At 45.0% G+C, this 24,311-nt stretch overlaps 1 protein-coding gene across 7 annotated transcripts in view; it reads right to left on the reverse strand.

Moving 5' to 3' along the window:
- sema4ba (sema domain, immunoglobulin domain (Ig), transmembrane domain (TM) and short cytoplasmic domain, (semaphorin) 4Ba) overlaps nucleotides 1–24,311 on the reverse strand; it is a 401,715-nt gene that overhangs the window by 281,089 nt on the left and 96,315 nt on the right. Inside the window, exon 1 of one of the 7 annotated variants that reach the window (XM_078241526.1) lies at nucleotides 11,694–11,848. The exons of the other annotated variants lie outside the window; for them this stretch is intronic. The gene's annotated coding sequence lies outside the window, so the exon portion shown is untranslated. Of the gene's footprint in view, nucleotides 1–11,693; nucleotides 11,849–24,311 lie in introns of those variants that run through there. 7 annotated transcript variants of the gene reach the window in all.

A 24,311-nucleotide genomic window follows, 5' to 3' on the forward strand; every position in this document is an offset into this window, starting at 1 on the left:
GCTGCTGAAGGTTTGTCTCTTATGAGCAAAACCCCATTTTGAGACATGGCTCTCAAGGTTATCAATAATGTATCATCTTTGGCAGATCATTAAAGAAAGTAGTGAGGGAAATAGGCCAACTCCCCTTCTTGGAGATGATGGCCATTTCTGCAGCTCCTCTCAACATTGTCCCAAAGTGTCGCTATTTATCCCCCAGCCAAAGCTGGCTCAGAAGCAGAGTGAATTGACCAATCTCCTGGCTTTCTTTTAGAAGAAAATAGTTTACAAATGATAATCTTTTCAGGTAGATTAGCTACAATTCACTTTCCTCCCACATGCACAAAGGGCAAGTTAAGAACGCTAATTGCAAAATGTGGAGTGCTCGGAGTCACAATGTTAGTAACAGAACAAAAACAGAGTGTAAACAGGTCAGCCACTTATTAAATATCCTTCCTCTAACGATTGTGATTCTGAAATCCCAAAGGTTTTGAAGAAGGATCTGGAGATGCCAATAACTTTCATGTGGAACACTGAAAGAAAACAGGGCACAGGCATTAATCCCTCTCGAGATGATCCCAATTAAAATGAGTCACTCCAAATATGCAGGAAACTTGGCAAATGGAGAGCACTTTATTCTGGTCTGTTTTCATGGGAAACCAAATCTAATTTATAAATAGCCAGAGAGGGATTGGAAAATACAACGCACACCAGTGAACGTCCAACAATGTTGTTCACAGTCAGTCAGAGGACTACGGGAACAGGAGGAGGCCTCTTGAGCCTGTTCCACTATTCAAGGGCGGCACATAGAAAATAGGAGTAGGTCATTCGGCCCTTCAAGCTTGCTCCGCTATTCATTATGATCATGGCTGGTCATCAAAATCAATATCCTGATCCCCCCTTCCCCCCATATCCCTTGATTCCTTTAGCCCCCAGAGCTATAGTGAATTGCTTCTTGAAATCACACAATGATTTGTGCACAGTGGTTAGCACGGCTGCCTCATAACTCCAGGGAGCCGGGTTCGATTCCAGCCTTGGGTCACTGTCTGTGTGAAGTTTGCACGCTTTCCTCATGTCTGCGTGGGTTTTCTCCCACACTGTAAAGATGTGCAGATTGGGTGGATTGGCCGTGCTAAATAGCTCCTTAGTGTTCCAAGATGTGTAGGTTAGATGGATTAGCCTTGAAAAATGTGTGGTGTTATGTTGGGAGGGTCTAGGTAAGTTATTCTATCAGAGAGTTTGTGCAGACTCGATGGGCTGAATGGCCTCTTCTGCACTGTAGGGATTCTATGAATTGGGCCATGGATGATCTGTATCTTAACTCCATCTACCCACCCTGGTTCTGCGACCCTTAATACTCGTGCCTAACAAAAATCTATCACTCAGTTTTGAAATGTTTTAATGATTGTCTCATTTGCCTCTTTCTCATCCTTGTGTTGGTGCCTTTTCCCCTTTCTCAGCTCACATTCATAAAACCCCTACAGTGCAGAAGGAGGCCATTCAGCTCATCAAGTCTGCACCGACTCTCTGAAAGAGCATCTTACCCAGACATACCACATAACCTCACACACTTACCCCACAAATCCTCCTAACCTTTGGACAGTAAGGGAGAATTTAGCATGGCCAATCTGCCTAACCTACACATCTTTGGTTCAGAAGGGGATGCACTGGGAGGCAGTGCGTCTGAGGCCAGACAGCCCAAGATGGACAGGCAGAAGTTGAGCTTCGCAGGAAGTGCGGGGACTGGAGAGGAAGAAACACAACCAGAGATGGCATCATGGCCCGGGTGGGTTTGCAATGATGCTATAACGAAGGTGAGGCAGTGGGAAAGAGAAGGGATGCTGTGTAACATTGGAGCACCAGTTTTTAGCGAGCCAGCAAGTTAGAAGCCTAACAATCACCATCACCAGGGAAAAGGTGATAAGAAAATTATTAGACCTAAATGCGGATAAGTTCCCAGGACCAGATGACTTGCATCCGATGATTTTAAAAGAAGTGGCTGCAGAGATAATAGATGCATTGGTTATAATCTTCCAAAATTCCCAATAATCTTCCTAGTGGATAGGAAAACAGCCAATGTACCATCTTTATTCAGAAAGCAGGAAACTACAGTCCAGTTACCCTAACATCCGTCATAGGGGAATTTCCAGAATCCACTATCAAGGAGGCTATTGCAGGATGCTTAGAAAATAATAAGGTGATTAGGCAGAGTCATCATGGGCTTGTGAAAGGGAAATCATGTTTAATTAATTTATTAGAATTCTTTGAGGAAGTAACAAGCAAGGTGGATAAATGGTTTACTTGGATTTCCAGAAGGCATTTGACAAGGTGCCACATCAAAGTTTATTGCACAAGACAAGACTACATGCTGTTGGGGGTAATATATTAGCATGGAGCAAGGATTGTTTATCTAATAGGAGGCAGAGAGTAGGGATAAATGGGTCTCTTTTGGAATGACAAGCTGTAAGAGGTGCAGTACGAAACGGATTAGTGCTGAGGCCGCAATTCATCAACGGCTTGGACGAAGGGGACAAGTAGAATAGGAGCAGGAGTAGGCCATTCGGCCCTTAACTGATTGCACAGAGTGAGCTGGAGACCAGACCTCGATCAGAATGGAGAGACAAATATGTCCGTTGCTGTAAACATGAGGATGAGCTGGAATATGATCACCAGTGAACATAACCTGAGGTGAATCAGGAGGGTAAAGACCGCTGAACTTGAAGAGAAGCTGAAATTTCTCTCCTTCACATAATGTACCGGAGCTCCTTCCATGTCTACAATCCACTGTATAATTGAATTTTGCAAACTCTTCTCATTTCAAGTAATTCCTGGGTGGGTGGGTCATTTTGCAAAGCCGCTAGCTCCTTCTGTAATCGTTTCTGCATTGACGCTATGATGAAACCTCCCTCCCTCTCCCTTAACCCCTGCGCCAGAGACTCCACTCAACATCACTGTGTCATGGCGGTTGTCACCATGGCAATGCAAACAGCTGCATGTGCCTCAATGTATGGTTTGCTAAATTTGCTGATGGCAACAAGATGGGTAAGAATGTAAATTGTCAAGCGCAGATCAAGGGCAGGATTTTCCAGCCGTGCTCGCCCCAGGGTGGGAAAATTCCACCCAAGGTCAACAGACCTTTGCATGGTCCGTGTCCCACCCGCTACGATTCCCATGGCGGGTGGAACGGGAAAAATCCCACCCAAAGAGTCTACAAAGGGATAAAGACAGGTTGAGTGAGTGGGCTCGAATTTGGCAGATAGAGTATAATGTAAATTTGAATAATATTTAATATAATGTAGTGTAATGTAAATGTGAACTTGTCCACATTGGACAAGAACTTAATGATACAGAGGGATCTGAGTGTCCTGGTACATGAATCACAAAAGTTAATATGCAGGTACAGCTAATGATTAGGAAGGCAAATGGAATGTTGGCATTTATTGCAAGGGGGATGGAGTATAAAAGTAGGTAAGTTTTACTACAACTGGACAGGGTCTTGTGAGACCACATCTATGTACAGTTTTGGTCTCAGAATCTTTACAGTGCAGAAGGAGGCCATTCGGCCCATTGAGTCCACACCGACCACAGCCCCTATTCCCGTAACCCCACATATTTACTCTGCTCATCCCCTTGACACGAGGGTCAATTTAGCATGGCCTATCAACCTAACCCACACATCTTTGGACTGTGGGAGGAAACCCACCCAGGCACAGGGAGAAGGTGCAAACTCCACACGGACAGTCACCCGAGGCCGGAATCGAACCCGGGCCCCTGGTGCTGTGAGGAAACAGTGCTAACTACTGTGCCATCTCCTTTGTTGAAAAAAGATATCGTTATTTCAGAAGCAGTTCAGAGATGGTTAACTTGACTAATTCCTGAGATGAAGTATTTATGCTATGAAGAAAGGTTGAACAGGTTGGGATGATACGCACTAGAGTTTAGAAGAATGATAGATGATCTTATTGAAATATGTCTAATCCTGAGGGGATTTGATAGGGTAGATACCGGAATGTTTCCACTTGTGGGAGAGACTAGACCCAGGGGACATCATTTAAGAACAAGAGGTCTAGGATTTAAAATGGAGGTGAGGAGAAATTGTTTTCTCTCAAAGGGTTATTAGTCTGTGGAATTCTCTTCCTCAGAGAGCAGTGAAGACTGAGTCATTGAATTTATTCAAGGCAGAGCTAGACAGATCTTTGATAGAGAAGGGAGTCAGAGTTATGGGGGACATACAGGAGAGTGAAGTTAAGACCACAACCAGATCAGCCATGATCTTATTGAATGTTGGAGCAGGCTCGAAGGGGCTGAATGGCCTTCTCCTGCTTCTAAGTCCTGTGTTTCTATGTTCCTACAGGAAATATGAGGGCTAGAAGCTTGGTCGAAAAGGTGAGTTTTAAAATGGGCCTTAAAGGAAGAGAAGCAGAGAGATTTAGGGAAAGAATTCCAGTACTTAATGACCGAGACAATTGAAGCAATGTTCACCAATGGCATGGCAAAAGGAATGGGATACAAGAGTCCAGAGTTGGTGGAACACAGTTATAGGGCTGTACAGATACAGTTTCGAGTCTAGATGACCTTTGGGACCTTTGCTTTGACAAAGGGTCATCTGGACTCGAAACGTCAGATGCTGCCAGACCTGCTGAGGTTTTCCAGCATTTTCTCTCTTGAGTAGCAGAGGTTTGGATTGGCTGAAGATCATGGCGGTTGGAGGGTAGAGGATGGCTCGTGGAGCTTTGGAACAGTCGTGTCTGGAGGTGATAAAGGAATGGGCAGGGGTTGCAGAAGCAGGCGTGAAGGTGGGTGATGTACAGAGGTGAAAGATCTTTCAGACAGACAGGATGTGGAGTCAGCAGGACACAATGGGCTCCAAAGTTCATGGTGTTGGGTGTGTGGGAAGAGAAACCATTGTTGGAGATGCTCCAGATTTTGAAGAGGAACAAGAACATGTGGCGAAATTAACCTGTGACAAGGTTAAAATCAGAACCTGGAAACTCCAGGAATCTGGGGAAATTTTAACTGAGCCATTTCTTAAGGAGACACGGTGGCACAACGGTTAGCACTGCTACCTCACAGCGTCAGGGACCTGGGTTCAATTCCGGCCTTTGGTGACTGTGACTGTCTCAGTCACGCGAGGCAAAATCGAATTTGTACATTCTCGCCGTGTCTGCGTCAGTTTTCTCCAGGTGCTCCGGTTTCTTCCCATACTCCAAAGATGCATGGGTTAGGTGGATTAACCTTGCCAAATTGCCCCTTAGTATCCAAAGATGTGCAAGATAGGTGATTACCCATGGTAAATGTGCGGGGTTACGGGGATAGGGCAGTGGGGAGAGCCTGGATGGGATGCTCTTTCAGAGAGTCAGTGCAGACTCGATGGGCCGAATGGCTTTCATTAGCACTGTAGGAATTTATGGTTTCCGCCAGTCGAGATACAGTTACAATCACCCCCAATCAAAGTAACCTTGCATCAAGTTTCGTTTTAAGACACTTGAAAGGAAAACAAAATTGCCGGGCTTTGGGGAAAGAGCAAAGCAGTGGGATTAATGGGATAGAGTCAGCGCACATCTGACGGGCAAAATGGCCTCCTGTTGTGGTGGTGATTCAAAGAAGATATTGGACAAAGTGGTGGTTCCCAACTCTCAAAGATTGCCTTGAGTCTCCTGTAATTAAAGATTAATCCCTCTGGATGCTGCTGTGTAAAACACACGTCAGAAAAATCATGACCAGTGTTGGAAAAATAGCATGCTTTCCACCCATCCCCCCTCTTTTGAACACTTTAGAGTTATAACAATAGGTGCAGCATGGTCGCACAATGGTTCGCTCTGTTGCCTCACAGCGCCAGGGACCCGGAATTGATTCCGCCTCTGTGTGGAGTTTGCACGTTCTCCCCGTGTCTGCATGGGTTTCCACCGGATGCTCCGGTTTCCTCCCACACTCCAAAGGTGTGCGGGTTAGGTTGATTGGCCATACTAAACTGACTCTAGTGTCAGGGGATTAGCAGGGTAAATATGTAGGGTTACGGGAATAGGTGGGGTTGTTGTCGGTGCAGGCTCGATGGGGTGAATGGACTCCTTCTGCACCGTAGGGATTCTATGATTCTATGAATATTGGAGATGGGGGATGGCTGTGTGAATGGGGGGATGACTGTTTCACTGGGTGGAGGAGGTGGAGGAGTTGGAGGGGGGCAACGAAACCTCCGGGAATCTGCCTGAATCTAGCCACTCTAGTGCACAGTCAGCAATGATGGGTGGATTTTGCAGTTGTTTAATGCTTTTGCTGATATACATAACATTGATAGCCCAGATAAACACATGATTAGAGTAAATATTGCAGAGTTCACCATGATTAAAATACTTTTACAATTAGCTTTGTTTAATCTCCCTTAATTACAAAAGAATAAACAGTTTTTGGTTGGTTTGGCTCCGTTTCAATCATGAATTATGCAGTTCCCTCCCATCAGTTAGAAGCTAAAGTCATACAACATTTTCCTTTTGTGCTACACTCGTTGTGTTACAATAACGCTTTAAGCTGAGCATTATGCTGCACTGTACACATACAACTAATGTTTCAGAAACAGAAAACCTCCAGCCCATTCCTCATTTACGTGAATCATTCGCTGACAAAAGGTGCAGCCGTGAGAAAGTGGAGCTGCATACTCATTTTACCGAGCGGCTACTCATCTCCCAGTCTGTTTTGCCAAGTCTGTCAGCTGTGCCTCAGTGGGGAGCGCTTTCGGCTCTGAATCAGGAGGTTGTGAATTCTAGCCCCGCTAGAATTCACAACTAGGTACGGCACGGTGGCGCAGTGGTTAGCACTGCTGTCTCACAGCGCCAGGGACCCGGGTTCGATTCCGGCCTTGGGTCACTGTCTGTATGGAGTTTGCACTTTCTCCCCGTGTCTGCGTGGGTTTCCTCCGGGTGCTCCAGTTTCCTCCCACGCTTCAAAGATATGCGGGTTAGGTTGATTGGCCATGCTAAACTGCCCCTTAATATCAGGGGGTTTGTAGGATAAATAAGTATGGTTATGGGGACAGGGCCTGGATGGAATTGTGGTTGGTGCAGACTCGATGGTCCAAATGGCCTCCTCCTGCACTGTAGGGATTCTATGATTGCAGAGACCTGAGCACATGGAGACACTGGCACTTGAGTGCAATACTGATGGAGTGCAGCCCTGCCAGAGGTGCTGTCTTTTGAGGGAGACAGTAAAACAAGGCCTCACCTTCCCTCTCAGGTGGGAGCATAAGGTCCCATAGTACCAGTTTTAGGAATGACAGGGCGTTCCCCCCAGGTCTTCCAGCCAGTGTTTATCCCTCGACCAACATGGGGAAAACAGATGATCTGGATTGTTATCACATTGCTGCTCATGAGAGCTTGCTGTGTGTAAACTGGCTCTGCATTTCCTACACTATGCGACTGCAAAGGAACTTAATTGGTTGCAAAGCACTTTGGGACATCCTGAGGTTGTGAAAGGTGCGACGTAAATGCAACTATTAGGGTGGGAGTGGCGCATCTTCAAGATGGTGAGTCGATTTGGCCTAACTTATCCCCATCCCAAGAACCATTCTCACTGGACGGCAAGCAGTTAAAATCTAGCCTAGCCTATTTCAGATGTACCCACGAGTCTGGATATCATTAAAAGAATCTGGTGGCTGCAATATCACTGCAGTGGAATTCACCAACAGTGAACTGAGAATCAGACATTCCCGCTGTCCTCATACCCTTATCGTTCTGACTGCAATCCAGGGAGCACATATACTGGAGATGGGCTTTGAACATGCAGTCCCAACTCTCTAACCCTGTGATACCAGATTTCAAATCACCCTGTTTTTTAATTATTCATTCATGGGATGTGGGTGTTATTGGCAAGGCCAGTATTTATTGCCCATTCCTAAGTGCCTTGAGAAGGTGGTGGTGAGCTGCCTTCTTGAACTGCTGCAGTCCAAGTGCTGTTAGGCAGGGAGCTCCAGGGCTTCGAACCAGTGAAGGAACAGTGAGTTATTTCCAAATCAGAATGGTTAGTGACTTGGAGGGGAACTTTCAAGTGGTGGTATTCCCAGGTGACTGTCACCCGTGTCCTTCTAGATGGTAGTGATCATGGGTTTGGAAGGTGTTGTCTAAGGAGCCATGGTGAGTTCCTGTAGTGCATCTTGTAGATGGTACACACTGCTGGCACTGTTTGTCAGTGGTGGAGGGAGTGAATGTTTGTAGATTGGATGTCAATTAAGTGGGCTGCTTTGTCCTGGATGGTGTCAAGCTTTTTGAGTGTTATTGGAGCTGCACTCATCCAGGCAAGTGGGGAGTATTCTATCACACTCCTAGTTTGTGCCTTGTAGATGGTGGACAGGCTTTGGGGAGTCAGGAAGTGAGTTACTCGCCGCAGGATTCCTAGCTGGCAATATCACTTCTATTATAACAAAATTAAAACCCATTTAACAATGAAAACTGGTGCTAATCCTCTATTGTCTACAAGGAAGGAACAAATGGAATATACCTCCATGACAGACTTCTCAAATCATTGAGCTCTTAATAAAGGGGAACATTTGGGTTTGCACTATCTATAATTTAACATCCAAAGCACAGTCAGGCTCTGCTGGGAGAATATCTCAAAATTTAAAAAGAACTAAGATTCATTCTTTCCCATCAGATGAGGGAATTCAGACATAGATGCATCCATGAAGGAACTTGAGGGCATAATGAATTAAATTTTAATTAAACCCTTAGTAATATCTTGCCTGCGTCAGCTTCATGCAGTCACTGCTCCAGACCAGCTGTTCTGCCACCGTCACTCAAAGACATACTTTAAGCAAGGGGTTTTACAGGGACCACTCTTACCAATTTGTACATTATTTAAAAGAACTATTGGTTTCACGACAGTCTCGTTGCACAGTTCTTCCCAATTTGTGCCCAAAACCTTTGAAAGGGCATTCAAAATAAACAGGTGATCTAGCATCACAACTCCAAGACCCGCTCCCAACCCAAATCGCAATTTGGACATTTTTAACCACTCCTTCATTGTCACTGGGTCTAAGTGTTGGCATTTTCCAATGCAACAACACCTTCACCACACAGATTGCAGAGGTTCATGAAGTCCCATCACCACCTTCTCCAGGGCAACTCAGAATGGGCAATAATTCTGGCCTTGTCAGTGTTGACATGAATGAACGATTGGACAAATTTTCAGGTCCACAGTTCCCCATCCAATGCTGCAGAGGAGCTTTGTTCCTAATGTGGGGTCTCTTTGATTCTTCATTTTTCTTTAACATCTCATCTTTCTTTGTTTCCACAATGCCCAACTCGAACAGTCCAGGCAGATGACTTAGACCATAAGATGTAAGAGCAGAAGTAGGCCATTTGGCCCGTTGAGTTTTTTCCATCTGCCTTTCAATGAGATCATGACTGACCTGATATGCTTATCCTCAACTCCACTTTCTCACCTTATCCCCTTAACCATTGATTCCCTTACCGATTAAAAATCTATCTCAGCCTTAAATAGACTTAGTGACCCAGCCTCTGCGGTAAAGAATTCCACAGATTCACTGCCCTTTGAGAGAAAACATTCCTCCTCATCTCAGTCTTAACTGGGTGTTGTGAAAGGGACAGTCACTACAATGGGCGACCCCTTACTTGCTGCCATGTTTCTGTCAATGGTTCAGATCAACCATTGGCAGATGCCCAGCATAAGTGGCTCCTTAACCACTTTGAATTCACAACACTCACCTGTGCCCCACAACCCCTCAAACCCTGTGAATATTGGAACTACCAAATAACAGCAGTGGTGCCTCACAGCACCAGGGACCCAGGTCCACTTCCGGCCTTGGGTAACTGTCTAAGAGGACTTTGCATGTTCTCCCTGTGTCTCTGCATGAGTTTCCTCTGGGTACTCCAGTTTCCTCCCACATTTCAAAGATGTGCATCTTAGGTTGATAGGCCATGCTAAATTGGCCCTAGTGTCAGAAGGATTAGCAGGGTAAATAGGTGGGGTTATGGGGATAGGGCCTGTGTGGGATTGTGGTCGGTGCAGACTCGATAGGCCAAATGGTCTCCTTCTGCACTGTAGCAATTCTATGATTCTATGAACCTATATTGGGAAATGTGTAAAGCTGGCTCCAATTGTGTGTTGCTAAACAACTTGCTCCAACACATGTAATGGCTGGATCGACCTCGGATCTCATCCTGTTCGACAACCCTTTAGGATACAAATAATACTGGAACTTCCACCCATGTTACAGCTCTTAACTGTTCATGGACGTCTTCCTCAAGTATCTCCTGTAAATATCTGCTCATTATGGGGATTGGGTTCGAATCCCACCACAGCAGATGGTGGAATTTGAATTCAATAAAAAGATATCTGGAATTAAGAATTTACTGATGACCATGAAACCACTGTCGGTAAAACACATCTGGTTCTGATGTCCTTTAGGGAAGGAAATCTGCCATCCTTACCTGGTCTGGCCTACATATGACACTGGAGCCACAGCAATGTGGTTGACTCTCAATTGCCCTCTGAAATGGCCTTACAAGCCACTCAGTTCAAGGGCGACTAGGGATGGGCAATAAATGCTGGCCAGCCAGTGACACCCATGTCCCACAAATGAATTTTAACGAATGAGGGGAGTCTGAATGAGATGGCTGCTGCAGAATTGTTTACCCCCTTTTCCATCAGCGATTTAAAAGTTCATAGAATCATCATCATAGAATCCCTACAATGCAGAAGGAGGCCATTCAGCCCATCAAGTCTGCACTGACCACAATCCCAACAAGGCCGTATTCCCATAACCCCACACATTTACCCTGCTAATCCCCCTGATACTAGGGTCAATTTAGCACGGCCAATGAACCTAACCCACACATCTTTGGAGTGTGGGAGGAAACCGGAGCACCCGGGGGAAACGCACACAGACACAGGGAGAAAGTACAAACTCTTGCACCCAGACAGTGACCCGAAGCCAGAATTGAACCCGGATCCCTGGCACTGTGAAACAGCAGTGCTAATCACTGTGCCACCGTGCCACCCAACAAAAGTTGTGCAGCTCCAACTAACCACACCACAATAAGCAAATATACAACTTTCAATCTCAACCTAAACTATTCACACAGTGAGGCAAAAATATATATATAACTGACACTTTCAGAATAGTTACAGCTGATCCATTGTTATCTCCACACTAGCTTCCACCGAACCCCCCTGTAATAAGCTAGATTCCTCTAAGACGCACCTCTTCCCATTCACTTTAAAGGACTCCACGATGTGTGGAGGAGGACACTGGACCCGCCCCTTTCACTCTCTCTTTTAAGCTTTTGCCGAGGAAACATAATAATCGGAGGAAAAACAGAACAAGCCAAGAGGAATCAGATCAGGGACAAACACAAAACAAATGCCTCGGTCCATCAGAGCGTAAGTTCCCTTGTTCCAACCACAAGAACGCCACTGCCCGGCAGGGTAAGGAATTGGTGCCGGTATCCCCCGGGTAATCTACAGTATTTGTGTTACAAATCAAATTGAGAAAACAAACAATAATTTCTTTTTTTTTAAATTTGACAAGTTATTGGTCACAATGAAAAATGCAGGAGTTATTTTTTTCTCTCTGGTGCTTTGGTAGCCAGTTGGATGAATTGGATTTTTGGAATAAAATCTACAGTTAATTTTCCTCTCCCACCACCCCTCCCCACATTTACAAGTGCAATCCTTTCTTTATATAAAAAAAATTATAAGATACTTACATTGAACAGTCTGATTTGTAACACAGGGGCTATATACATCAGAGCAATCCAACTTCAGTTGCAGACACATCATTCCACATGCTGACAAGAGGAAAGAGAGAGAGAGAAACCCCTCCTTCATCAATCGTTAGCAATTGCTGCAACTCTTGCTATCACCATGGCTACGGCACCTTACTCCAGCAGCAGGTGATCCAGTCTATCGCCACGGTACCCACAAAGGCTCAGGAGAAGCCCCATCTATCTGGCAATATTGGGCCAGCAGCCAGAACCCACCCCCCACCCTCCCATTTAAACACTGACAACATTCTGCATCACAGCCGACTGCTCAGTCCTTACCGAAAGCTGGAGCCGAGCTCGGAACCCCCCACCCACCCCTCCTCTCCTCTCTGGAGTGTCTGATGAATGCTGAGCTATCACCAAGAGCAGGGATTGAAAGGGGCTGTTCCCAGGCACACACAGCATTGTGGAGACTCCGCCGGCGACAGCCTTGCTATATAGCCTGCCAGTGGTTTGTCATTGGTGAATCCCTGTGGAGTGGTAATGGCTCTAAGACTGCAGATGCTGAGACAGAGATCCTAGCTGCAAGGTAGTTTTATTAATGGAACTGCAAAACAAGATGAAATTCACTCTCTCTCACACACACACACGCATTAATATTAATTTGAGAGTTTCCCTACCATCACTGAGTTCTTTACATCAATTCATTCAATCAGCACTGGACATTTGTGATTCATAAACAAACAATTACACTTTGTAATTAATCATCAGGTTTGATTTAAATACCAGCAGCTCTCACTCAGATTGGCTGCAATGTATTTCCTTCCTTAGCAGCACAATAAATCTTAACGCATTGTCCACGTTCTTGAAATCAATCCCTCGTTAAATTATGCTACAGTCGGCAGACTATATTGCTTGTCACATAAAGCATAGCCCATTAGGGTATCGACATAGCACAGCTTGGTGTCAATTACTGAGCGCGCCAGGCTTGATATTCCTGAATAATCCATTTTCCTTCCACATTTACACCTGTCAGGCTGTGGGTAGGCACGTCCGAGGTTTGCTCACACAGGTCTTCACCAGCGCACACTGCAAGACTGGAGTTGATGTTTGTAGAATTCTCTGACATATGATTAAAAACCAGCGACGAAAGTAGAAAGTGGTGTCAGACATTAACGCAGTACCCAGCCCAACAGAAATTGGGATTACATTAAGTGTGGATCATTGATGGAGAATTCATGGGTTACCCCAACTCATGCTTTATGGATTCCACAAAGTTACCAAATCACTTCATTATTACTTTGACAAGAGATTGAAAGAACCAAAGTAAGAATTTGCATTTATAGAATCCTACAGTGCAGAAAGAGACCATTCGGCCCATCGAGTCTGCACCAACCACAATCCCACCCAGGCCCTATCCATATATCCCTACATATTTACCCACTAATCCCTCTAACCTATGCATCCTGGGACACTAAGGGGCAACTTAGCATGGCCAATCAACCTAGCCCGCACATCTTTGAACTGTGGGAGGAAACCGGAGCACCCAGAGGAAACCCACGCAAACACAGGGAGAATGTGCAAACTCCACACAGACAGCGACCCAAGCCAGGATTCGAACCCAGGTCCCTGGAGCTGTGAAGCAGCAGTGCTAACCACTGTGCCACCGTGCCGCCCAAGCACAGTGGTACAGTGGCACAGTGGTAAGCACTGCTGCCTCACAGCGTCAAGGATCCGGGTTCGATTCCGACCTTGGCCGTTTGCATGGAGTTTTCACATTCTCCCCATGTCTGCGTGGATTTCCTCCGGGTGCTCCAAAGATGTGCAGATTAGACCATAAAATATAGGAGCAGAATTAGGCCATTTGGCCCGTTGAGTCTGTTCCACCATTCGATCATTGCTGATAGGTTTCTCATCCCCATTCTCCCGCTTTTTCCTCATAACCTTTGATCCATTTACCAATCAAGAACTTATCTCTGTCTTAAATGCACTCAACGACCTGGATTAGGCGAGGTGGATTGGCCATGCTAAATTGTCCCTTAGTGTCCAAAGATGTGTAGATTAGGTGGATTAGCCATAGTAAATGTGCGGGATTAGGGGATAGGGTAGAGAGGTGAGCCTGGGTAAGATGTGCTTTTTCGGAGAGTAGGTGCAGACTCGATGGGTCGAATGCCCTCCCTCTGCACTGTTAGCACCCTCAGGATGTTCCAAGGCACCTTGCAGCCAACCAAATTCTTTTGAAATGTAGTCACTGATGTAGGAATCAAGAGAGCCAATCATCGCACAGCTAGGTGCCAAAAGAACAGTCATGTGATAATGAGTGGATCATTTATTTTAATAATATCCTTTGAAGTATAGATTTTGGCCAGGACAGTGAGAGAACTTCTTCAAATAGCACAATAAGATCATTTTACACCTCACAAGAAGGCAGACGTTGGCCACAGTCTGAGTCAGAAGCAAGAGAGATGCCAAGCGAGCCGTAGCAGACACTTCAAGCCACATCGGACTACAGGGTCATTTTACAGAATCAGAGAACCATAGCACAGAGAGAGGGGGCATTTGGCCCATTATGCCCATGCTGTCTCTCTACAACTCAGCTGCTCTCACCCTCTGCCCGACCCTGTAGCACTGCCATCTTGTTTCCCCTCAAGTGATTATCCAATTCCCTTTTGGATTCAGAAGCTGTGGACAACCAGAAAGGTCAAATGACTTCTTCTGCAATGTAGGGATTCTATGATTCTAAAAATAAGAGTAAGAGGCAACTTGATTGAAACATACAAGGTCCTGAGGGGTTTTGACAGGGTGGATGTGGAGAGGATGTTTCCTATGGTGGGAGAATCTGTTTAAAAATAAGAGGTCACTCATTTAAAGCAGAGACGAGGTGAATTGTTTTCTCTCAGAGGGTCTTTGGAACTCTCTTCCTGGAAAGCTGGTGGATGCAGAGTCTTTGAGTATTTTTAAGATAGAAATGGATAGATTCCTGGTAAGCAAGGCGGTGATAGGTTACTGCGGATGGGATACAGATTTGAGGTTACTATCAGATCAGCCATGATCTTATTAAATGGCGGAGCAGACTCAAGGGGCTGAATGGCCTCCTCCTTGTTTGTATGTTCACACTCTCTACTGATTCTGTCCAGGCCCCTCAAGATTTTGAACACCTCCATTAAATCTCCCCTCAATTTTCTCTTCTCCAAAGGAGAACAACCCCAGCTTCTCCAACCTATCCATATAATTGAAGTCCCTCATCCCTGGAACCATTTTCGTGACTCTTTTCTTCATCATCATTAATACTTTCACTTCCATTCTAAACTGCAGTGTCCAGAAACGGCCACAATACCCACATCGAGTTCAAACCAGTGGTTCTGTAAGGTTCACTGTAGCTCACGTCTTTGCACGCTATGGGCGGAGTTTTACCGACACGCCCGTCCGAGCTTCGTACGATCCTGCCCGAGGCCAACGGAGAATGCCGTTCTCCGAGCCTCGCCCGCCTCCAGAATCGGGGCAGGCGTGCCAGTAAAATTCCAGCTTAGGTGCCCAGGATTCTGTACACCATAGCAAGCACTTTCCCATTCTGACCTGCTACGTTTAACAATTTGTATACATATACCTCGAACTCTCCTTGCCCCCGCATCCCTTTTTTAGATTACTTCCAAGTGTATCATCTGCAAGTTTTTAAATTATGCCTTGCACACACAAGTCTAGGGTCATTAATATATCAAGAAAAGCAATGGTCGAGCATCCACCTTTGGGGATCCCCATTGCATACCTCGAAACATAGAAAATAGGCGAAAGAGGAGGCCATTCGGCCCTTTGAGCCTGCTCCACCATTCATTATGATCATGGCTGATCACCAAATTCAATAGCGTGATTCCACCTTCCCTCCATATCCTTTGATCCCCTTCACCTCAAGTACAGTATCTAACTGTTGCTTGAAAACATTCAATGTTTTGGCCTCAGCTACTTTCTATAGTAGAGAATTCCATAGGCTGACCACAGGGTGAAGAAATCTCTCCTCATTTCAGTCCTAAGTGGTCTACTCTGTATCCTCAGACTGTGACCCCTGGTTCTGGACACCCCCACATCAGGAACATCCTTCTTGCATCTACCCTATTTAGTCCTGTTAAATTATATAGGTTTCTATGAAATCCCTCCTCGTTCTTCTGAACTCCAGCGAATACAATCCTAACTGACTCATTGACTCTGTCTACACTTCCCGCTGCCTCAGAAAAGCAGCCAGCATAATTAAGGACCCCACGGACCCCGGACATTCTCTCTTCCACCTTCTTCCGTCAGGAAAAAGATACAAAAATCTGAGGACACGTACCAACCGACTCAAGAACAGCTTCTTCCCCGCTGCCGTCAGACTTTTGAATGGACCTACCTCGCATTAAATTGATCTTTCTCTACACCTTAGCCATGACTGCAACACTACATTCTGCACTCTCTCCTTTTCTTGTCTATGAACGATATGCTTTGTCTGTATAGCGCGCAAGAAACAATACTTTTCACTGTATACTAATACATGTGGCAATAATAAATCAAATCAATCTCTCCACATACGTCAGCCCTGCCAAATTTTCCTCCAGTCTGAAAAACTTGATTGTATTTAACGGAAAAACTCGATCCCTTTGATTCGTGTCTTTGGTGCACCTGGGACCATCGCTCCCATCAGCGGAGCAACTGGCTACCTAGATGTCACTCCCTTTGCTAAATCATCCCATCTTCAAACACCCCCCTTAAGATCCCTTCCTTTAACCAATCTCCAGCACCGCTGTTTTGCCGCGCATTTGCTGATGTCCCTTTGTAGAAGTGCCTCAGGACATTTCTTTGCACTAAAAGGAATTACATTATACAGAGACAAGCTGCTTGAAACACTGTGACTATTAGGTAGGCAAACACACTGAAAACAGACAATTCAGACTGCATCATAAGAATGGTCCTCTGGATCAATCAATAATTGCGGTTGGAATTTCGTTATTTAAACTAAATTGGATCAATTAAGGGTAGAAATGGAGCCAGGGTGTGTGGTGTGGGGAGGAACAGATAATGTACAGCAATTATAATAACAATAAGAGCGTCTGGCAAGTGCCGAGAATTTCATCAGATCTTTCAGAATGTACAGGTAATACTTCCATTTCCTTTTCAGCAGAGGTAGCCAAAATATATTTTACCGCAATGCTATGTCAAGTTCTATTTCCCAATTCCACCCTGCCCACACTTCTCTGATTTATAATAGAAATGTACAATAAGCTGCCTCTTGCCTTGGGCTCGGGCGGAACTCACTCTCACACTCAAGCTCCCATTTAAATTCATTAGAAACCAAAGTGCCAGCAAAGTACATCTCGATGAACTGCCACTTCCTCATCAGCTTGCTGTCAAAAAGACAGGAATATCCAGGTTATGGATATAAGCGGGTGCAGCTCTGTGTCAGCCTTCTTTATAGATTTGAACCATTTACTCACTTACCCTGGTACGATTGGCACTGCATAGAAGTTTAAAGTTTATCTATTACTGTCTCAAGTAGGCTTACTAATGACACTCAGAATCATAGGGGTTTACAGCATGAAAACAGGCCCTTCGGCCCAACTTGTCCATGCCGCCCAGTTTTTAACCACTAAACTATTCCCAATTGACCGTATTTGGCCTATATCCCTCTATACCCATCATTCCCATGTAACTATCAAAATACTTTTTAAAAGACAAAATTGTACCCGCTTCTACTACTCCCTCTGGCAGCTTGTTCCAGACACTCACCACCCCTTGTGTGAAAAAATTGCCCCTCTCACCTAAAACTATGCCCTCTAGTTTTAGACTTCCCTACCTTCGGGAAAAGATGTTGACTACCTACCTCATCTCATTATTTTATAGACCTCTATAAGTTCACCCCTAAGCCTCTTACGCTCCAGGGAAAAAAGTCCCAGTCTATCCAACCGCTCCTTATAACTCAAACCATTAAGTCCCGGTAAATCTTTTCTCGTTCAATAATATCCTTTCTACAATAGAGTGACCAGAACTATACACAGTATTCCAAATATGGCCTTACCAATCTCTTGTACAACTTAAACAAGACATCCCAACTCCTGTATTCAATGTTCTGACCAATGAAACCAAGCATGTCAAATGCCTTCTTCACCACCCTATTCACCTGTGACTCCACTTTCAAGGAGTTGTGAACCTGTACCCATAGATCTCTTTATTCTATAACTCTCCCTAATGCCCTACCATTACCTGAGTAAGTCCTGCCCTGGTTTGATCTACCAAAATGCATCACCTCGCATTTATCTAAATTAACCTCCATCTGCCATTCATTAGTCCAGTGGCCCAATTGATCAAGATCCCGTTGCAATCCTAGATAACTTTCTTCACTGTCCACTATGCCACCAATCTTGGTGTCATCTGCAAACTTACTAACCATGCCTCCTAAATTCAAATCCAAATCATTAATATAAATGACGAATAATAGTGGACCCAGCACCGATCCCTGAGGCACACCGCTGGTCACAGGCCTCCAGTTTGAAAAACAATCCTCTACAACCACCCTCTGTTTTCTGTCATCAAGTCAATTTTGTATCCAATTGACTACCTCACCCTGGATCCCGTGAGATTTAACTTTATGCAACAACCTACCCTGCGGGACCTTGTCAAAGGCCTTGCTAAAGTCCATGTAGACAACATCAACTGCACTGCCCTCATCTACCTTCTTGGATACCCCTTCAGAAAACTCAACCAAAAATTTGAGAGACATGATTTTCCACTCACAAAGCTTTGCTGACTGTCCCTAATCAGTTGATAAAAGCAAATTACTGCGGATGCGGGAATCTGAAACCACGAGAGAAAATGCTGGAAAATCTCAGCAGGTCTGGCAGCATCTGTAAGGAGAGAAAAGCTGACGTTTCAAGTCCGGATGACCCTTCATCAAATCTTTGACAAAGGGTCATCTGGACTCAAAATGTCAGCTCTTTTCTCTCCTTACAGATGCTGCCAGACCTGCTGAGATTTTCCAGCATTTTCTCTTTTGGTCCCTTGCCTCTCTAAATGTCTGTAGATCCTGGCTCCCAAAACATCTTCTAACAACTTACCCACTACAGACATTAGACTCACTGGCCTATAGTTCCCAGTCTTTTCCCTGCAGCCCTTCTTCAACAAAGGCACAACATTTGCCACCCTCCAATATTCAGGCACCTCACCTGTGGCTGTCAGTGATTCAAATATCTCTGCTAGGGGACGCACAATTTCTTCCCTAGCTTCCCACAGTGTCCGAGGATACATTTCATCAGGTCCTGGGAATTTATGTACCGTGATGCACTTTAAAACTTCCAGCACCTCCTCCTTCTCTGTAATATGTACAATCATCAAGACATCACTATTATTTCCCCAAGTTCCCTAACATCCACGCCTTTCTCAACAGTAAATACTGATGAGAAATATTTATTTAGGATCTCAACCATCTCTTGTGGATCTACACATAGATGATCTTGTTGATCCTTAAGAGGCCCTACTCTCTCCATAGTTACTCTTTTGGCCTTTATGTAAGGATAGGCAACAACACCTCCTCCACGATCATCCTCAACACCGGTGCCCCACAAGGCTGTGTCCTCAGCCACCTACTATACTCCTTATACACCTATGACTGCATGGCCAAATTCCCCTCCAATTCGATTTTCAAGTTTGCTGATGACACCACTGTAGTGGCTTGGATCTCAAACAATGACAAGACAGAGTACAGGAATGAGATAGAGAATCTGGTGGAACTGGTGCGATGACAATAATCTCTCCCTCAATGTCAACAAAACAAAGGAGATAGTCATCGACTTCAGGAAGCGTAGTGGAGGACATGCCCCTGTCTACATCAACGGGGATGAAGTGTAACTGCTTGAAAGTTTCAGGTTTTTAGGTGTCCAGATCACCAACAACCTGTCCTGGTCCCCCCATGCCAACACTATAGTTAAGAGAGCCCACCTACTTTCTCAGAAGACTAAAGAAATTTGGCGTGTCCACTATGACTCTCACCAACTTTCACAGATGCACCATAGAAAGCATTCTTTCTGGTTGTATCACAGCTTGGTATGGCTCCTGCTCTGTCCAAGATCGCAAGAAACTACAAAGCCCAGTTTATCAAGCAAACCAGCCTTCCATCCATTGACACTGTCTACACTTCCTGCTGCCTCGGAAAAGCAGCCAGCATAATCAAGGACCCCACGCATCCCGAAGATAGTCTCTTCCACCTTCTTCCATCGGGAAAAGGATACAAAAGTCTGATGTCATGTACCAACTGACTCAAGGACAGCTGCTTCCCTGCTGCTGTCAGACTTTTGAATGGACCTACCTCGCATTAAGTTGATCTTTCTCTACACCCTGGCTATGACTGTAACACTGCATTCTGCACTCTCTCCTTTCCTTCTCTATGAATGGTATGCTTTGTCTGTATAGTGCGCAAAAAATACTTTTCACTGTATGTTAATACTTGTGACAATAATAAATCAAATCAAATCAAAGATCTATCATCCTCCATAGCTATCTTAAAACTAATGGAATATGGTTATTGGTCCCAAAGTAAGCCCTCACTAACACTTCTGTCATCTGCCCTTCGTTATTTCCCAAGTGGAGGTCAAGTTTTGCCCCCTCTCTAGTCAGGCCATCCAGATACTGAATGAAAGTACCCCCGCCAGGATATTAGTCCCCCTCAGTTCAGGTATAACCCATCCCTCTTAAACAGGTTCACCCCTACCCCAGAAGAGATCCCAATGATCCACAAATCTAAATCCTTGCCTCCTGCACCAGCTCTCAAGCCACACATTCATCTGCCTAATCTTCCTATTCCTACTCTCACTAGCACGTGGCACCGGCATTAGTTCTGAAATTACTACCTTCGAGGTCCTGAACTTTATCCTGCTGCCTAACTCTCTATATTCACTGTACCTCAGTACTTCATCCCTTTTCCTACCTATATCATTGGTACCAATGTGTACAACGACCTCTGGCTGCTCACCCTCCCCCTTAAGAATATCCTGCAACCGCTCAGAGTCGTCCTTGACCGTGGCACCAGCGAGGCAACACGCCATCCTGGAGGCTCAATCGCAGCCACCCAAACGCCTGTCCATGTCCCTAACTAGTGAGTCCTCTATTCCGACAGCTCATTTGCTCTTTGATCAACCCTGCTCTACAATAGAACCAGGTGTATAAATAATCAATGTCACAATGAAGTTACTGTGAAAATTGAGTTAAAATTTATTTATTAGTGTCACAAATAGGCTTACATTGACACTGCAATGAAGCTGCAGTGAAAATCCCCCAGTCGCCACACTCTGGCGCCTGTTCGGGTACACTGAGGGAGAATTTAGCATGGCCAATGCATCTAACCAGCGCGTCTTTCAGACTGTGGGAGAAAACCGGAGCACCCGGAGGAAAACCATGCAGACACGGGGAGAAAGGGCAAACTCCGAACAGACAGTGATCCAAGCTGGGAATTGAACCTGGGCCCCTGGTGCTGTGAGGCAACAGTGCTGACCACTGTGCCACCTTCATGTGTTTCTTGTATCTACAAACTTTTTTAAAAACAATATATGTTTCTGTATACACACACACACACACACACACACACACAATTAAACATCTTGGCTTGGAAATATATTGTCAAATCCTTCATTGTCACGGCAGGGTCAAACCCCTGCAACTTCCTCTGCATGAACACCTTCACCACATGGACTGCAGCGGTTCACGAAGGCCGCTCACCACCTTCTCAGGGACAATAAATGCCAACCTTGCCTGCAACACCCACATCCCCTCATTTAATTTTTAAAATTAATTCATGGGAGATGGGCGTCGCTGGCTGGGCCAGCATTTATTGCCCATCCCTAGTTGCCCGAGAGCAGTTGAGAGTCAACCACATTGCTGTGGCTCTGGAGTCACATGTAGGCCAGACCAAATAAGGACGGCAGATTTCCTTCACTAAAGGACATTAGCGAACCAGGTGGGTTTTTACGGCAAAAGTTTCATGGTCATCAGTTCCAGATTTTTCTTTTACTGAATTCAAAATCCACCATCTGCCATGGTGGGAATCAAACCCGGGTCCACAGAACTTTAGCTGAGTTTCTGGATTAATAATCTAGCGATAATACCACTAGGCCATCGCCTAGTTTCATTATTATCCAAATATAAAGGCAAAATATAGCGGATGCTGGAATCTGAAACAGAAACAGAAAATGCTGGAAAATTTCAGCAGGTCTGACAGCGTCTGTGGAGAGAGAATTGTGGTGAACCATTGTTGGTTCCCACCAGGTAGTGCTGAGCCATGGTCTGGCCAGTACTATGAGTCTGTAGATATGTTACTGTTGGGGTTAGGGTTGGGCTGTTCTACCTGTTAATATAGTCCTTATGGTACACCCCAGTCGGCTCCGCCTCCTGGGAGAGGTATAAAGGTCACTGCTCTGCCTGGTGACCCTTTAGTCTGGGATCATATACTGTATATGGTAGCTCTGTTATTGTTGGCAATAAAAGCCTTTATTTCCCGAGTACATCCAGCCTCTCGTGTGTTATATCGCGCATCAAGAATAGAGCCAATGTTTCCAGTTTGGATCCTGAAACGTTGGCTCTATTCTCTCTCCACAAGCACTGTCAGACCTGCTGAGATTTTTCACCATTTGTTTATTATCCTGCTGTGTTTTCATCACTGTGATGTACGGCAACAGGATGGATGTACCAAATATTCGCTTTCTGTTTCCCCACACTGCTGGTCCTCACTGCTGCTTTATTTTACTTTGCTCTTTTCTTCATGCTGTCTTCCTTCTCTTCTCTTCCTTTTTCCTATCTTTAGTTATTGTGTTGTGTTATTTTGTAAGTTCATAAGATATAGGAGCAGAATTAGGCCATTCGGCCCATTGAGTCTTCTCCACCGTTCGATCATGGTTGATAGTTATTCATTCATTCATTCTTCACTGTGCCTTTGTCCACAAGCTTGTTGTTTAGTGATCTTGCAGATCTCATTCTTGTCACATTTGGAGGAGTGGTTGCCTCAGATTTTGTGGGTTGACTTTGTGGGTTTGGTGTTGAAATTGTAATGCTCTGTACTTTGCGGCGCTACATTCGATTCACTCATTGCACTCCCTCGAGTTGCGTTTCCCTTTGTCTGCTTTGTTTCGACACCGTGAGTTTGTGTCATTCTGTCCAAAAGGGAATGTTCGCTTCCTTCATTCCTGGAGTGAACTCAGTTTTCTTTTTCACTGGGGTGTTCATTGAATTATAGAATCACAGAATCCTACGGTGCAGAAGGAGGCCATTCGGCCCATCAAGCCTGCACCGACTACAATCCCACCCAGGCCCTATCCCCACAACCCCAACCCCATGCATTTACCCTAACCAGTCTCCCTGACACTAAGGGGCAATTTAGCATGGCCAATCCACCTAACCCGCACATCTTTGGAGTGTGGGAGGAAACCGGGGCACCCGGAGGAAACCCACGCAGACACAGGGAGAACGTGCAAACTCCACGCAGACCCAAGCCGGGAATCAATTCCAGGTCCCTGGCGCTGTGAGGCAGCAGTGCTAACCACTGTGCCACCCCATGTGTGTTCTTGCTGAACATTGACATTTTAAACAATTGAAACATTAATTTCCGCTCGTTTCACACTTTCAGACAAACATTTCTTCATTCTCTTATTTTCCAATCCTCTTTTGAGCTCAGCAACTTACTCTGATTAACTGCTTTAACCATCTGGATTTGCTCTTCCATGCTGTCTCTCTCATTTTCTGTCTTCTTCAGAATGGAGCAAAGTTCAAAAATGTCATGGCTCTTTTTGCAATGAAGCTCCAACGTTTCATCAGTTTTGGTTGGTAATTCTGCTCTGAATCGTCAGCAATCCCCTTTCCTATTCTCGTCATTGTTTTTACAATGCTTAATAGAAATGTGTGACAGCTCTGGACTCGAAACGTCAGCTCTTTTCTCTCCTTACAGATGCTGCCAGACCTGCTGAGATTTCCCAGCGCTTTCTCATTTGCTTTCGAATTCCAGCATCCGCAGTAATTTGCTTTTATTTAATAGAAAAGTTCACCTTCCTCTCATTTTTAATTAGCAAACCTGTCTTTTGTATGTGAGGTTTGTTCTCTACACTAATCAGTTTTCCTTAACAGAGCCTAATTCTCTGTGCTATTCTTCAACCTCACTTCTGCTAATTGTTTCGGTGGCTCTTGGCACCCTTTTTGTGAGAACGCCTACTTTCACTTGGGAATGCTGCAGAAGCGGCTGAGAATGTTTCTCCTGACTGTCAAATTGGAGCTGCAAGCTTTCTGCTTCTTCCTGGCATCCCACGTTCTTGATTTTCATTTCGGTTATGTTATTATTCAACAACTCAATGGCTCTCAGTAAATTTAATTCATGCTTGGTTTGATTTATTATTGTCACATGTATTAACATACAGTGAAAAGTATTGTTTCTTGCGCGCTATACAGACAATACATACCATTCATAGAGAAGGAAAGGAGAGAGTACAGAATGTAGTGTTACAGTCATAGCTAGGGTGTAGAGAAAGATCATCTTAATGCAAAGTAAGTCCATTCAAAAGTCTGACAGCAGCAGGGAAGAAGCTGTTCTTGAGTCAGTTGGTACGTGACCTCAGACTTTTGTAT

This window comes from Mustelus asterias, chromosome 24 (assembly GCF_964213995.1).
Source record: "Mustelus asterias chromosome 24, sMusAst1.hap1.1, whole genome shotgun sequence".
NCBI classification, from domain to species: Eukaryota; Metazoa; Chordata; class Chondrichthyes; order Carcharhiniformes; family Triakidae; genus Mustelus; species Mustelus asterias.